This window comes from Cavia porcellus, unplaced genomic scaffold (assembly GCF_034190915.1).
Source record: "Cavia porcellus strain 051 isolate PalLab524CR breed Dunkin Hartley unplaced genomic scaffold, mCavPor4.1 scaffold_13, whole genome shotgun sequence".
Taxonomy (NCBI): Eukaryota; Metazoa; Chordata; class Mammalia; order Rodentia; family Caviidae; genus Cavia; species Cavia porcellus.
The window spans coordinates 12,656,454-12,663,057 of NW_026947496.1; the positions used below are offsets into that span (position 1 = coordinate 12,656,454).

Here is a 6,604-nt window from a genome sequence, read left to right on the forward strand (position 1 = left end):
AGACTTATAAAACACTTCTCTGGATATATGAAATCATCTTGAACCTTGTCTTAGCTTTCCTTTTAAAGAGGTACATATATTTTCAAAACTAGGGAAGATACCAGGAAAATGGAATGGGTGTTTTAAAAAACAATGTGAGCCATATGAATGAGTTTTCTTTGCAAACAATAAGTTAAAAAAAAAAAAGCAATAGAGAAAGAAAGAAAGAAATTGCATGGTAGAAATGCATGGCATCCTTTATACAGGATGAAATTCTAGTTGATTAAAAATATATTACTATCCAATATGCATGAGGCCCTGGGTTCAATCCTCAGTCCCAAAAATCTAAAGCAGAAACATTACTGTCTTTCAATATTTTTTAAAAAGTGCTTACCTGCCGGTTACAGTTTAGGTTTAGATCTGGCAGATGGGTTCGGACATGACATTTCAACTTAGTTTTATTTTTGAGGGGGCTTATTTGTTTTTTTCTCTGATGCAGAAAACAGATTTTTTTTTTTAAAAATGATGTTTTCTCTTTTATTTTAGTGCTTCTAATTGTTATTTTAAAGGATAACTTCTTAAAACTGTTCAGTGAACATCTCAAACAGGTTTCACATGACTTGGTTAGTTAAATATCTATTTACTTGGTCAAACTGTTCTACTTAACACTTAAGGCTAAGTATAGTTTAGAGTGCTGTTGGGTGTCCCAGCACTTGGGAGGCTGAGGCAAGAGGGTTGAGAATTTGACACCAGTGTGAATTACATATCAAAATTCTGTCTTTAAAAAATAAGATGAAGTAAAATAAAGGAGGCCTAGCTGATATGTCTCTGAATTTTATTTTTTATTCACTCATTTTTTTATAGTGCTAGAATTTAAACTCAGATCCTGAGTTTAAAAGAGCTAAGTTCTCTGCTGGTTGGCAGTACCCCCAGCTCCATTGATTTATATTTAAGTCATGAAAATAATGTCTCTGAGAATCCTTTATTGTTCAAGAGCTTAGCTAGCTTGACAATTCACTTTTAAAAATATATCAGGTGCAATTCAGTATTAGATTCTCCTCTTGGAAAATAGGCATTTTTCCCACCAGCAAATTTGCCAATCCCAGGGTGATGTTTTTTAACATTTACAGATTTATATTTATTTAATAAATATTTGAATATGTGTCATTTGTGCAAAGCACTACAAGTTAATATAACACAAACTTAGGAAATGAAGTTTGACCTCCATGTGTGGTAGTAGTGGAGGATGCTGGGAGGAAGACATCTTGGTGGAGGATGCTGGGAAGCAGTCTGAGAAAACACAGCAGAGGATTCTGGGTAGCAGCTCAAGGAAAAGCATCACAGCAGGGAATTCTGGGTAGTAGCTCAAGGAAGGCAGGCTCAAGGAAGTGACATTTAGCTTGTGCCTTACGGATGCTAAGGGGAAGCAAAGAGTGCTTCAGAGAGCAGCTTGTACAAAGGCCTTGACTTTGGAAGATGGGATATATCCAGGGCAGGGAGAGAAGCACAATGTGTCTGGAGGAAGAGAAAACAAAAATGCAAATACATAAATGACTGATCGATAGAGACAAGAATATGGTGCTTGGAGTTCCTAAAGAACTTGGTGGCATGTAGCTGTAAACCCCAGCTGCTCAGGAGGAAAAGGTAAGAGAGTCACAAGTTCAAGGCCAGCATAGGCAATTTTAGTAAGACTCAGTCTCAAAGTTTCAAAAGGGCTGGAGGTGTAGCTTGGTGGTAGAGGACCCCTTCTTAGCATGTGCAAGTCCCCGGGGTTGGATCCCTAGCACTGGGCTGGAGGAGGCCCTAAGAAACAATAGCAAGTACTAGGCCAAGCAGCAGTGGGAGATTTGCATTTTTAAAGATTATCCCAGCACAGTGGGCAGTAGACCAGGCTAGAAGGAAGCAAGAATGCTGGAGATATTAGTTCTCTCTCTGCCGTTTGCAAGGTCAGTTAGAGGGCGAGATTTTAAGACCCCAGGGGGCTGCAGTATGATGGTAATAGAAATAGGAGTGGACATGAGTTTGATAAAGATTTGAGAAGTGGGCAGATCTTGGGGATTGGGTGGAGCAGGGTAGGGAAGGAAAAGAGAGCTTCCAGGTCTTTGGCTTCTGGAATTCTCTGAGATTGGAATATGGGATTAAGGAAAAGTCGATGGAGCACATTCCCTAAAGAGGTTTATGTTTGTTTTAGTTTTGTTTTAGTTTTGTGAGACAAAGACTTGCTATGTGCCTCAGGCTAGCCTTTGAACTCACTATATAACCCAGCTTGACTTCCAACTCGTAGGGATCCTCCTGCCTCAGCCTCTGAGGCACTGGCATCACTGGGATGCACCACCATGCCCATCTTAAAAGTATTTTTTCTAGTGTATGTTTTGTTTGGTTAAAAAGTTACCTGGCATGGATGGAACCTGGGAAGCACTTAGATAATAGTGAAAAACAAGTCCTTTTCTTACCTGAAAGTAGATGAGTGGCTTCCTTTTCCCCCTGACTCCTTTTCTTTTATTTTCCTGATGCTAAAGGGAGTAGGAAGGATTTCTTTTAGCTTTTGAATGGCTTTCACATGAGATGTGCACCTGAATCTTAAGCACATTTGAGTTTTGTTTATGTTCATAGTACTCTGTGTGTCTGCCCTGTGGCAGGAGACTCACCGGAAGAGGCTTTGGGTAAGAACCAAGCTAATGCTCTTTGCATTGCTGTGGCCTTTTACCTAGCGTAGAATTCTGTTCATGACCTGGTTTTCCATCTTTGTTCTTAATTGGAATGGCATAAAGGAACCTACCTGATATCATTAATGTCTTAGAGTTGCATCAGTAGTTTGCTTGAGCAGTAATCTGTATGAAAGCAAAGTTCACTCAGTCAACAGAACTCACAGATCTCCTGTGAGCTGGGTTCTCCCCTGGATCTGTGGATGCCAAGGGCAAAGACCTGACCCCTTTCGCAAGGAGTAGAACTTGTCTCCGCAGAGTGATTGTCCGGTATTGCAACACCTCTGCCGACAAGCCTGCTTCCTAACCTCAGTGGTCCTGGAGTTTCTGCGGCATGAACTTGGTGTTTTATAGCAGACCCAGTCTTTTTGGAACCAGGGAGCACTGTTTTCCACTGAGGCTGAGTGCAGGCACGCTGTCTTGTGCTTTTTTGCAACTAAGTACACAGCGTGCAATCTGACCCCCTCATGGCCTTCTCCCAGTTCGGATTCCTGCTGGAGTGGAAGGGGCGGCCTGGTCTGCACAGCCATCCCCTTGTGTCTGTGTTGGGGCCCCCTCTGTTAAGATGTCTTATAAGAAAGTCTTTCCAGGGCTCCTGAATTTGGGTAATGCTTTTCTCTGGATGTCATCCAAATGATGCATCAAATCCTCAGGTAAGCCCTAGCAAGCCTCAGAGTTGCTTCTCTTTCATGATCTCAGTCCTGCAAATGTCACCCAACATCTCTTTAGGCTCTGGGTAGCACTGGTCCTTTACTCACATTAGGGAGAGCAGGATTTCCCTTCCCATCCCTTTCTTGAAAGCATGGATGCGTCCCCGTGAACCCCACTAGAGCTGAGACCACCCTTTTGCCCCAGCCCAGTATTTGGTAAAATATACTGAACTGGATGGGTGGGGGCAGGTGCACAGATCTTGATCCTCCCTACTTTGAAAATTGAAATGGCTTGGTGAAGAGTTGCTGGGAAGAAAACTTAAAACTGGGCTTTACTTTTTTAGTTTTAGAATTTAAATATTGAAAATTTAAATGCTAAAATACTATCCAGTCCACCCAGAAACCTTCCCCTCATGGTGACCCAAATGTGTGGATTTGGCCATCTAATAAGAAGTGTGTGACAGATGTAGCTTCCCAGTTAATTGCCTTGTAATGAGTCTCCAAAATTGGTGTCCACAGTCCATTCGGGACCAAGTCCCAGTGACAGACGTGTGTGCACTTCCTTTTGGACAGCTCCTCTGTGACTGCTGATCTCAGAGAGGACTAGACCGCTCTGGCGGTCCACACCACGTCGGTGATTTGGTTTCCCTTGAACTTGCACCACTGCGGTTGGTGTATTCTGTCACCTGGATTGGGACACTGATACATCATCTATGTGGCTGGCTTCTGGATATGTCAGGCCATCCGCTGTGTTAAGATTGAGTAAAAGACTGATCTATTTTATATAAAGCCCCTGAGGTGATCAATGAAATGGGTTCATAGAGAAATAAATGCTTTGGAAGTTCAGGGAGCTTTTTTCAGAGGAGTTCTAAATGCCATCACGAGGCCACTAGTCTTCAGGGTGTCCATGATACATCCCTTGTTGGTGACCCAAAAGCCGGTTTACCCTGCTAGGAATGTGGTATTGGGGTACATGCTGTACAGATGACTTTTCTGCAGGAAAGTGAGGTTCTGCCTTAGGATACTATGTGCATTTGGTTGGGTTTTCTTGCTGGTTTTTGTTGTCATTTCTCGGATGTTGGGGATTGAACTTGGGATTGAACTTGGCCTCGAACATAGAGGTGGAGGTTAGGCAAGACCTCTACCTCCGCCCTGGCCCTTGTTTCTTTTCTAAGCAGCTCTGGGTGGGTAATGGTGGCAGGGATGTCCTGCAGGTTGTTCTGTGCCTGTCACTCCATACTGCACTGGCAAATAGGTGGTATGTGTTGTATGTGGATTTTTCACTGTACCCAAGCAAAAAAGGAGGGAACCACGTGCACGTCGGCAGGTGGTGTGCTTAGCACTGTTATTATAGTCAGAGGCTGGGCGCATTGCATTGTTATTTCCACAGTGCCTGCCATGTTGGAAGTGCTCAGTGAGCATCTCTTCTCTGGCAATCTGATGGTAGTCAGGGTGGCGCTCATTTCTCTGAGAATGCGCCGAGATCTGGAGTAGAACAGAAGCTACTGTGGTGCGGGTATCCAGCTACAAGTAGATCTCGGTCTAGAGCATACTGAAATAAGTTCAACAAACAGCATGAGAGTTACAGCCCACCTTTGGTGAAAGACATCACAGGCACAGCCTGCTCTGTTTGCTTTGCCTCTGATAAACCTGAAGCAGAACCGTCCAGTTTACCTTCTGCCTTTGGTAGACGTGCTCTGTGTGACTGCACTCTGCCAACTCAAACCAACAGTCAAAAGTTGTTAGACCTTCTTTTTCACTTGTTTGGACTGCTAAGTTTCCCATAGAAGACCTCTCAGCATGATAGTGTTGTTGAGTGGGGACTGTCACCATGGTCCTAAGTTCTTTCCTTGTGACTCCTTGACTCAGTGATGTAGGTGCAGTTATCCCCATGACTCAGATGAGGAATTCTGGATCAGAGAGGCAGCTGGCTAAGTAAGATTTAGGCAGTGAAGTCTGACTCCCGAGCCCGTGCCACAGTCTACATCATGACATGTAGTGGACATGTCTCTCCAGGAGAGAATCCTTGAAAACATTTTTCATATAGAACCCTCCCAGAGGCGCGCTTCATGGGGGAAGATGGGTATGAACAAGCATTCTGCAGTTTCTGGATGCAGCAAATCAGAGCTCGCCCATGGAGCAGCTCATCACGGTACTGGGGACCATCGTGGTGTGGGAGGGAGCTCAGTGTTTCATGGGGCAAGTGAGCAGCTTGCAGAGGTGGTGTTAGGACGTAAACCAGCTGGCCAGGACCTGGGTGTTCTTAGGAGAGGAGGATAGGGAGGGCACCACAGCTGAGTGCCAGGGGCCCACACTGCTGGAGCAGCCCTGAGCGCATCCTGCTAAGAAAGACTTGCTTTTCTCAGTGGCAAGAGATGCCCTAAAAAAGAAGAGTGTGGCATAGGTAGTAGGGGCCTCTCCTCTCTCTGTACCCTTCATGTGGGTATCCCCTCCCTTTAACATGGAGAGTGCCAGAGCCCTGTTGCAAAGGAAAACTCCTAGGTTGGCCATTTCTGGCTGGAAACCACATGTGTATGTCTGGGAAATTTGTTTTTGCTTTGGATTTCTGCAAGGCCCAGTGCCTTGGAAAACAGGTCTATGGTTGCTGGATGTGATTTGTTATTTTCTTCCTATCCTGCTAAGTTGGTATAATTATCTTCCAGGGTGACCCTCAGAGACCAAGTGCTCTATGGTGTTAGAGATGTAGAGGAGGCAACAGCATGGCTCTAATTACTAGCCTTAGCTTTAAGATTTGTTCAGATCCAAGTGAGATAACCTCCAGGAAGTGTTACTTGTTGTGTTGCTTTTTCTTTTCTCCTTAATGATACTGGGGAGTGCACCGGGGCCTGATGGCCTACCAGGCACCCTGAGCAATCATGGACATGGCAGCTCTCGAATGGAGATACCTACTTGAGGTCTGTTTCCTGTTTTTGTTGGGTCGGTGAAGGAGGATGGTTTTGAAACTAGTAACAGATACAGAATGTGAGCCTGGCGCAGTAGTTTCAGCCCGAGAGCAGCGAGCAGCGGTCTGCAATAGGAGGCATCCTATGTATGTTCTTTTCTTCTCAGATGTGCAATATCACCATCAGCAAGCCAGCGCCGGTCACCCTGCCTTAACACCTGCACCGGTTACGGGTTTGGTGTAAACTCAGTCCCTGCCCTAAAACTCCCCCACTGTCTCCCAGCAGCAGGCGCACAGGAGCTGCAAGTGGAAAGTGGCAGGGGAAAGAGGAAGTGATGGCAGGGTTGCAAAGGGTTTGCCACGTGGAG

At 44.9% G+C, this 6,604-nt stretch overlaps 1 protein-coding gene across 13 annotated transcripts in view; it reads left to right on the forward strand.

The window, feature by feature from the left end:
• Window positions 1–6,604, forward strand: part of Rreb1 (ras responsive element binding protein 1) — a 169,281-nt gene that overhangs the window by 55,070 nt on the left and 107,607 nt on the right. The window lies entirely within an intron of this gene.